Below are 9,764 nucleotides of genomic sequence, written 5' to 3'. Positions count from 1 at the left end.
ATGTTTTGATTTTAGGATGCAATTATACTTTTAAACGTGAGAATCTCAAAGAGAGTTGTTTATATAGGTAAATACATACAGTAGGACCTCCATGTTGACCACCTCCCTACACTGACGGCTACTTAAGTTGACCTAATTTTCACACACTGACATGCACCACATGTACATATCAGTCCGGCAGGCCTAGTTCTTTACATTGGCCACCTCCGTATGTTGACCAGCTTGTTACAGTCCCCTGGGTGGTCAATTTATGGAGGTTCTACTGAATGTACGTATATACACACAAATATTTAAATGTATATCATATTAGACATTTTAAAAATAAGACATTCTGAAAGCATTTATTAATCATTATTTAAACTATTACAAATTAACTATACTATTATTATAGTATCTTATTACAATAACTTTCTAAAATAAGAAAAATAGTAATAAGAGTGTTATTGCTTTCTATTTTACCAAAACTCTCAAATGTTTGGCTTGATAGCAAACAACTGAACTCTCTGCTTCTACCTTCAATTTGCTGTAATATCAGACATGATGGAGCCTATGGAAAAATGTACAGTCCATTTTTGAAAATATGAGAATAAAAAATGCAAATAATATTTTAATTTCATTTAAAAAACCATTTGTCCTTCGGGACCCCTGAAAATATCACGTTTTCATATGTGTGAGGGTGATTGCTTTGAAAGATGGCATACCAAACAGTGAATTTTGATGAAGAGAGAAAAAGTCAGCTCAGGGAAGGCTTGTTAGTAAGATGGATCTCACGGAAGCTCAGAAGAAAGTTTTCAGTAAGAGGAAACTATAAACGGTGGAAGTATACCCCCACCTGCACACACACAAACACACCCACACCCACACACACACACACACACACACACTGGGGCGGAGAGCAAAACTAAACCATTATTTTGAAGGTTTTCTAACTGGAGCATTATCTACTATTCTAGAATTGTATTAAACTATGGAATCTACTGACTCGTACTCTGGCTTAGACTCTGAAATTCCTATCAGACCCCAAATGAAACCTTCACATCCAGGACTTTTTAAAATACAGAGTATAGGAAGCAATGGTTGCAGCAGGCAGAATAATCAATACCTACTATGTCCACCTTGTCATCCTGAAGCCTGCAAGAATGTTACTTTACCCAGCAAAAGAACTTTGTGGATGTGATTAAGCCGAAGCCCTGATTCCTCCAGCTTCTGGAGACCACCATAGTCATGGGCTTCTAGCTCTTTTCTCTGAGAGATGCAGATGGACAAAGAGGGTCTTCTCCGAGAATCTCCAGAAAAGAACATGGCTTTGCTGACACCTTAATTTTAACCCACTGACACCCATGTCATTTTTCTAACCTAAAAAATAATTGCCAGGAAATGCTTTTGTAGTGTAAAGTAGTGTAAAAGCATTTGGGTGGTGGTAATTTGTGACAGCAGCAGTAGAAAACTATACAGTGGTAAAGGCATTGCGTAATGTTCTCTGTTCCAAAGCTATCTGTTGATAAATGGTGAGTAGGCCAGTCAAGGGTGCAGGCCCTGGAGACAATTCTGGGTTTAGACGCTGACCTGTGAAGCTGCTGAGGCTGTGCCCTTGAGCAAGACACATATATCTCTGTCATCCAGCTTCCTCACTTATAATATGGGCCTGACAATAACAGTGTCTTCCTTACAGGGTTGCATAATGTGTTGATATTTTATTAAAAATTTAAAATAACACTTGATACATAGCACTATATGATGATTGATAAATAAATGAAGAAAAAACATAAAACAGGATGCATGAAGTCATTTACGGCACAGATGAAATTTTATGGTAAAGAATCAATACCAAAAGCAGTAGTGACATTTAATATTTACAGGAAAATACTGTTGATTTATTCATCTTATTCTATTATACAGTCTTTCTTTTTTTTTTTTTTGGATTTTTGGCCGGGGCTAGGTTTGAACCCGCCACCTCTGGCATATGGGACCAGCGCCCTACTCCTTGAGCCACAGGCGCCACCCCTATTATACAGTCTTAATTACATACATAAAAACTGGTAAAAATTTGTTATTAAAGTCAAAACAAAACAAAAATAGAACACTAGTTCTAAGAGATACTGAAGCTTAATGCTCTAATATAGCTAATGAAGAGAAAAAGATAAAACCATTATTAACACACCTGAGGTGAAAGACTCCAAAGATGACAAGTTGATACGTGGCGCACTAGATACGACCGTCCTGAAAATGTCTTTAGACATTTTTGGGTTATCTTTTATGTTAGCAAACTAAGAATTTTAATTTTGTCAATCCACGTACACAAACATAACTTCCTTCATTTCAATTGGGAAATATTGACAACAAAATTTGATTTGCCGAGATGGAGTATAGCAGTCTTTTTTCATTGATTAAAACTCAGTTTTACAGAAAGCAAAAGACAAATTTAGCAAAAACCATGATATCTTCTTAGCACTGATAAAGAAAAATTAATAAAACTTCTTAGTTGAGGTTTCTGATGTTCCCGCCTCCAGCCTTTACTCACAGTGGAGAGCACCTTCGTTCCTTTGTATTTGCACACCACTTTGTGTGTGGCATTTCTTTTCTACCTTGTAATAAAGTGTTTAAATATAAAAAATGACACGTCTTCTATCACAAAGGGGCCTTGAGAAGCAGAACTAGCACCCCCAGCAGAGCTACGGACACAGTGGGCACTTAAACTATTTATAATAAGAGAATTAAAACCCTTGGTTAAAAATAGCTTCTATAAAACTGCTGGAAATAATGTCTCACTGATAGTCATTGTACTGTTTTCTGAGGAAAACTTTGTTGGGCAAAGAGAAAAAATGTCTTAAGATGTTAGATGAATGTGTTCTGTTCAGTTTTGATGTAATTTTTCTGTTCCTTTTGGAACTTTACCATTTACTGCGTAATGAGACATAGACTTTATAACAAGCACTACATTTGCTATTCTATATCTATTTCATATAAATATAATCGTGTGCATTTTATTTAAATGTTTAATATAAAAAATCAAATGCAACATTCTTTAGGACAATATTCTTCACAGAAAACTCAATGTTATTTTAAAAGACAGTATAAACTCACAGAAGAAGGACTTTATATCACCAATGAATATGCTTTTTGGTTAAAAATATATTAGCTAATCATTTAATAGCTATAAATTATTATCTCTAACAAGTAAAAAAATATGTAACAGTAGATGGTTATGTGTCATTGAGATGTTTTGAACGTATGCTGTTTATTTTCTGAGTTCCAATACTCAAATATCATGAAACCCCATGAAATAAGCTATGTACTATAATTAGGAAAAAATAACTTCAAAATGCACATACTGATATAAAGCATATATTCAATAGCTTGTACTCTAATTTCTTCATCCTCTCTTCCTGTTAAGGCTGTGTTCTTAGAAATTAATCCTAGGCTCAGCACTTGTGGCACCAGCCACATACACCTGAGCTGGTGGATTCAAATCCGGGCCCAGCCTGCCAAACACAATGATGGCTGCAACCAAAAAAAAAAAAAAAAAAAAAAAAATAGCGAGGCATTGTGGCGGGCGCCTGTAGTCCCAGCTACTTGGGAGGTGGAGGCAGGAGAATCGCTTGAGCCCAGGAGTTGGAGGTTGCTGTGAGCTGTGATGCCACAGTACTCTACCCAGGGCGACAGCTTGAGGCTCTGTTTCAAAGAAAGAAAAAAAGGAAATTATATCCTAATTAACCAAAATGAAGTTAATATATTGAACTCAAGTTTGAATGCAAAATGTGTTGGCAACTAGGAGAAAAGGGTATGGTAAAAAGACGTTGGTAAAAAAATGAAAACTTGTTGAGAGGTAATATAGGATGAGAAATCCACTTGAAAACGTAAGGTTTGAAATCTTGAGCTAAGCTTTTCCTGCTGTCTGAACTTGATAAATAAAATCAATTGGGCATTTGTGCTTCATTCTAGTTGGCGTAAATGACCGTAATCATGGGGCCCATGTGTTTGTTACTTTCTTTGTCAGAAGCGATACTTCTACATGCAAGAGATTTACTGTAAATCATTGATTTTAGATTTTATGAATTTTATTGAAGGACATTTACACAGTTAGCTCACATTAAAAAGAAATTATTGTCTTAGTTACTGGTATGATTGAACACTATGCACCAAGGCATGAATAAAAAATAACTTGCAAAATCCTTTCCCCAATTAACATTGTGAATGAATAAGCCGATTGATAAATAATAAATACAAAGAATATGCTTTAAAACATTTCTCATTTAGTGAAACTTTCAATGGTAGTTTATGAACCAATTTGAATAAAATTTATTATCATCTATTTTAACAGAAACATGATTGGTTGTTTCCATGAGTCCCTCAAGCTATAACTCTGAAAATATAATACAATTATAAATATAAATGAGATGATACCCCTGTTTTTGTAATTAATTCTATAATAATAATCTAAATAATATTGTATATTTTCTGCATTCTTTATCCTTAATAAACATTTCTTTATACATGTAAAATTACTTCTTATGTAATTTTAATATGAATACATAGCATATTTAAAGTGTATCATACAGATGTCCAATCATGTCCAATTGAAACATAGTACCATTTTTCCTGTTATAAATTATCTGGTAATGAAAAAAATTATATTTCAGAATTTTTTGTGGGTGAATATATATATGTTCTTACATATATGAATTTATGTCTATGTGTACATGTAAGTATGCTATAATATTTGTTTATTTTTAGGTAAACATTATGCAATTTTTATCCTTTTATGTTATTACAAAAAATGAGAATGTTCAAATTTATAGAGTTATTTCCTTCTTTCTACATATTTAGAAGGTAATTTTGTCGTTCCAAATTTCCTATAAGGGAAAGATAATGCATTAGTGGCTCCTAAAAAGGCATAATATCCTAACAAAAATATTTAGGTGAATATTTCAAAATGATCTAATTAATAATAGAGACATAGGGCGGCGCCTGTGGCTCAGTGAGTAGGGCGCCAGCCCCATATGCTGAGGGTGGCGGGTTCAAACCCGGCCCCGGCCAAACTGCAACAAAAAAATAGCCAGGCGTTGTGGTGGGCGCCTGTAGTCCCAGCTGCTCGGGAGGCTGAGGCAAGAGAATCGCATAAGCCTAAGAGTTAGAGGTTGCTGTGAGCCGTGTGACGCCACGGCACCCTACCCGAGGGCAGTACAGTGAGACTCTGTCTCTACAAAAAAAAAATAATAATAGAGACATAATTTATCTCTTGACTTCTAAGTCCAAGCATTTTGAAATTCATCATATAATTCTTTTTGGTAGACAGAATTTATTCACAGAAAAAATGTATATTAAAAAACAAATTATTTAAATGAGAAAAAATGCAATATGTGAAAATTTTAAATGCAGAAATAGTACATTAAAATGTTGAACGAATCTCTGACAATAATGTGAAAAAATAGCTAAGAGTTCTGTGAGTTCTTTCGTTTCTCCTTTAATAAATATCAAACAGATACAATTGTAGAAACAGAATTATCACATTTCTCATAAGAAGACATTAGAAAACAATGGGATAATATCAAAATCCAGATACCAAACAAACAGAACAAAACCAACAGTCTAAACCTTACAGTCACTATAAACTATCATTCAGGGGTAAGTGCGGCATAAGGAGTTGGGATCATTCGGGGGTAAGTGTGGCATAAGGAGTTGGGATCATTCAGGGGTAAGTGCGGCATAAGGAGTTGGGATCATTCGGGGGTAAGTGCGGCATAAGGAGTTGGGATCATTCGGGGGTAAGTGCGGCATCAGGAGTTAGGATCATTCGGGGGTAAGTGCGGCATCAGGAGTTGGGATCATTCAGGGGTAAGTGCGGCATCAGGAGTTGGGATCATTCAGGGGTAAGTGCGGCATCAGGAGTTGGGATCATTCAGGGGTAAGTGCGGCATCAGGAGTTGGGATCATTCAGGGGTAAGTGCGGCATAAGGAATTGGGAGAGAACGGTGGCAGGACAACGACATCAACAAAACCAAAGTACTCAAGGCCTTTTACAAGAGAACCAGGTGAAAATATCTTGTATGTCCAGCACCAGTGAAGGTAAGTAAGTAGATAGAAAACATTGCTTCAGGCCACAAGATATCAGAATCTGCATAAGGAAAGCAGACGGGAGCAAAGAGCATCTGAAAATCTGAGAAAAGAAGAACAAAAAGCTGCCCACAAGCATATCTGGAAATCGTGTGGGTGGAATCAATGGGTCAAGTGCATGTGGACTTTAGAAGAAGTTCAGTGCTCCATGGCTGGTGCTTGCTCAAGCACAACAGCAATGAGCCATCTTTATTGAATAAAAATAATCCAAGAATAAAGAAGACAAAAGGTAAAGATTCCTTATCAGCGTTAATACAGCAAAGTATGTACACACCTTTCTCAGCGAAGGATAATAGGGAGGAAGCAGAATCTCAGGAAAAAAGTGCAGCTTCAAAATGGAATGTAACCTTAGCAAATACACATCCCATTCTCCAAACATGTTGTGTACACCCAAAGTGGCTGAACTGAAAAGATCAGTAGGTTGGAACACACACGTGCCTCTTGGTTGGACCACTAATCTTAAGAGCCCCACTTTTTTTATAGTTGCAAAAGATGCCAGAATTTCGTATGGCCCTCGTCCTGGGAATTGCTCCTGCTGCCGTTGCTTACGAGTACTCATATGACTGCTATTCGCCAGCACTTACGCAGACTCAGTGTGTGCTGTGAATTAATTTAGGTGCTCACTATTAACTTGTCATTCATGTAAATCATTTAATCTTCCCAATAACCCTATTTGGCAATAACTCTATATGGCATCACAACATAAATACTAACTTGTCCAAGACTGAGCTCCTGCAAGTTGACTTACTACAAAACTCAAGGGAATCTGAATATTACTAATTGTTGAAGGTATTCGAGACTGGCAGACTTCTTTGATGGCAAATCAGGTTGCACTTTTACTATGCCGTGTAAGCCGCCAGGGCAAATTTTGCATAGGCATCTCTAATTATGTCAGAAAAACACGTGAGGAACAGGAACTCTCATTCACTGCTGATGGGAACACAAAATGATACACCCACCTTGGAAGGCATTTGTACTTTTTTCTACAAAACGAAACATACTTTTACCATACAATCCAGCAATCACATTCCTTGGGACCTCTTCACAGGAATTGAAAACGTTTGTCCACCCAAAATTTGGACTTCAATGCTCATAACAGCTTTATTCATAATTGCCAGAATTTAAAGGCAACTGAGATGTCTTTTTGTAGATAAATACAGTTTATCGGTTAAGTTTTATCAGATAAATACAGTTTTGCAGTTCAATTTTGCAAACTCGGTTTAGCCTTCACCTTAACTAATGAGAATGGTTTACACACACTTGGGAAAAAATACTTAAATTTTGTACTAATATCTAGTGTACCTGCACAATAGCTTCTTGAAGGAGCATCAGGGAAGATGGCATGTAGTTACAGCTGCTGTTTTTATTTTGCTAAGAAATGGTTATACGTTCAGACTTCATCTGACTTCATCATGTATATTTAAGACCAGTCCATCTAACAAATAGATACATTTGTATTTGTCTTTCTAGCATTTTGATTGTAAAGCTAATTTTCTTCTCATAGGCCACAGATTCAATTATAGATATTGTAATAAAAATCTATTAAAATGGGATAATTTGATATTTTAGTCACCTGCATTCATGTATTACGTTACCATACAAGCATACTTATTTGTAGCATCTGTACGTGGAAAATGTTTGCGTTCTCTGCCGTCCTAATTAAGAAGATAATTTGAACGGAAAGACGTAGCAGACTGAATAAAATGGCTCCCCAAATGATATCCACATCCAAATTTCTGGAGCCTTATATGACAAAAAGTGACTTTCTAGATATGATTAAATTTAGGGCCTTGAGGTGGAAAAATTATCCTAGAGTATCTAGATGGACCCTAACTGCCATCGTGCATCTTTTCATAGAGAGAAAGAAATGGAGATTTGACACACAGAAGGGGACACGGCAAGGTGACCACAGAGGCAGAATTACAGAGGTGCAGCCACAGACAAGGAACGTCACGACAACAGAAGCTGAAAGAGGAAAAGAAGCCGTTTTCCCTTGAACCTGTGGAGAGTGTGTCCCTACGGATGCCTTGATCTCAGCTAAGTGAAACAGATTTTGACTTCTTGCCTCCAGAACTCTAACATAATATTATATGTTGCCCATATATATATTTTTCATTTTATGTATTTTAATCTATACATATTTAAGTGATTTTTAAATATAATTACAAATTTAGAGGTAAAATACCGGCAAATGCAGATCTACTGAATTAATTTTAAAAAGTTACGTTGTGTGTGAATATCCATGATCATTCCAGATCTTGGAATATTCTTCATATTAGAAATGCTAAATAGGTATTATCTTACTTCTTTGGAGGCCCCAAACAAGGTAATTATAGAATCATGAGAATCTTCTGAGCATCTTGCTGTTGGAATGCAGGGAAGTGACACCTGAGAAGTTTAAGGAATTAGACCCAATTAGTCCGATATAATAAGTATACTACTTAATAAAATTTAGCATCGTTGAAGTGACTTGCCTCTTTATATAAACTAGTTTTAATAAGGCACTTGCTTGATAAAATGTATTAGGTACTGAAGGAAAGATTGATTAAATTCCTTTTCCAACTCAGCAAATTTACTCTCGTAGTCCCACTTTGGCATTAAAATTAATGGTGCCCATTAGTGAATTGTATTCAAATAGAGTGCTTCAGCCCAGTATTTATTTACTGGAGAAGTTTATAAATAAAATATCCTGCTCCACATGAAATCTCCTTTATGACTTTGTATAATTTAAGCCATAAATTTGGTAATTGAACATCAAAAAGTTTACCTGCACTGCACCATGTGGTGGTTAAAGAGATAAAAATAATTGTAAAGTCAGTAACACAGGAAAGATTTTATAATAAAAAGAACCCAAGGAAATAAAGACATAAATGATGCTAATTTAAATTAGCATTAAATAAGTACCAGATCAAGCACTACAGCCAGATTTATGAATAGTGCAGGGATTAGTATGGACACACACAGAATTGGGGCAGTCCTTTTTATTTTGGGTTCATACAAGGGTACATATGATCAGCTAATATTGTTTGCGTTTGTAAATTTCTGGTTGTCATTAAGATCTTCACCCAGAAAGTGTGCCATTGTACCTGTTAGATGAGAACTGACCATCCCCCTCCCGCCTCCCCCCTTCTGAATTTGATTGAGTTTTTCTGTCACCTGTGCACATTGTTAATCGACAACTTTCAACTTAGTATTGACCAGAGGGGTATTCTTGATTTTCCATTCTTGTGAAATTTTACTGGGAGCATGCTCCTAAAAATGCATCTAAGTTGTAACAAGAGATCCAAGATCTTCATCTTTTTTATGGCTGAACAGAATTCCATGGCATAAGTATACAACAGTTTATTAATCCAGTAATGTGTTGAAGGGCAGTTGCATTGCTTCCACACCTTTGCAATTGTAAATTGGGCTGCTGTAAACATTTGAGTGGAAAGGTCCTTATGACAAAATGACGTTTTTCATTTTTGGATAGATGCCTAGTAGTGGGATTGCAGGATCAAGTGGAAAGTCTACTTGTAGCCCTTTCGGGCCTCTCCATAGTTCTTTCCATAGAGGCTGTTCTAATTTGAAGTCCCACCAGCAGTGCAGGAGTGCTCCTTTCTCTGCACCGTGCCAGCATCTAGTGCCCTGGGGCCATGTGACATGGGCCA

This window comes from Nycticebus coucang, chromosome 4 (assembly GCF_027406575.1).
Source record: "Nycticebus coucang isolate mNycCou1 chromosome 4, mNycCou1.pri, whole genome shotgun sequence".
Classification (NCBI taxonomy): Eukaryota; Metazoa; Chordata; class Mammalia; order Primates; family Lorisidae; genus Nycticebus; species Nycticebus coucang.
This window is presented reverse-complemented; position numbering follows the sequence as displayed.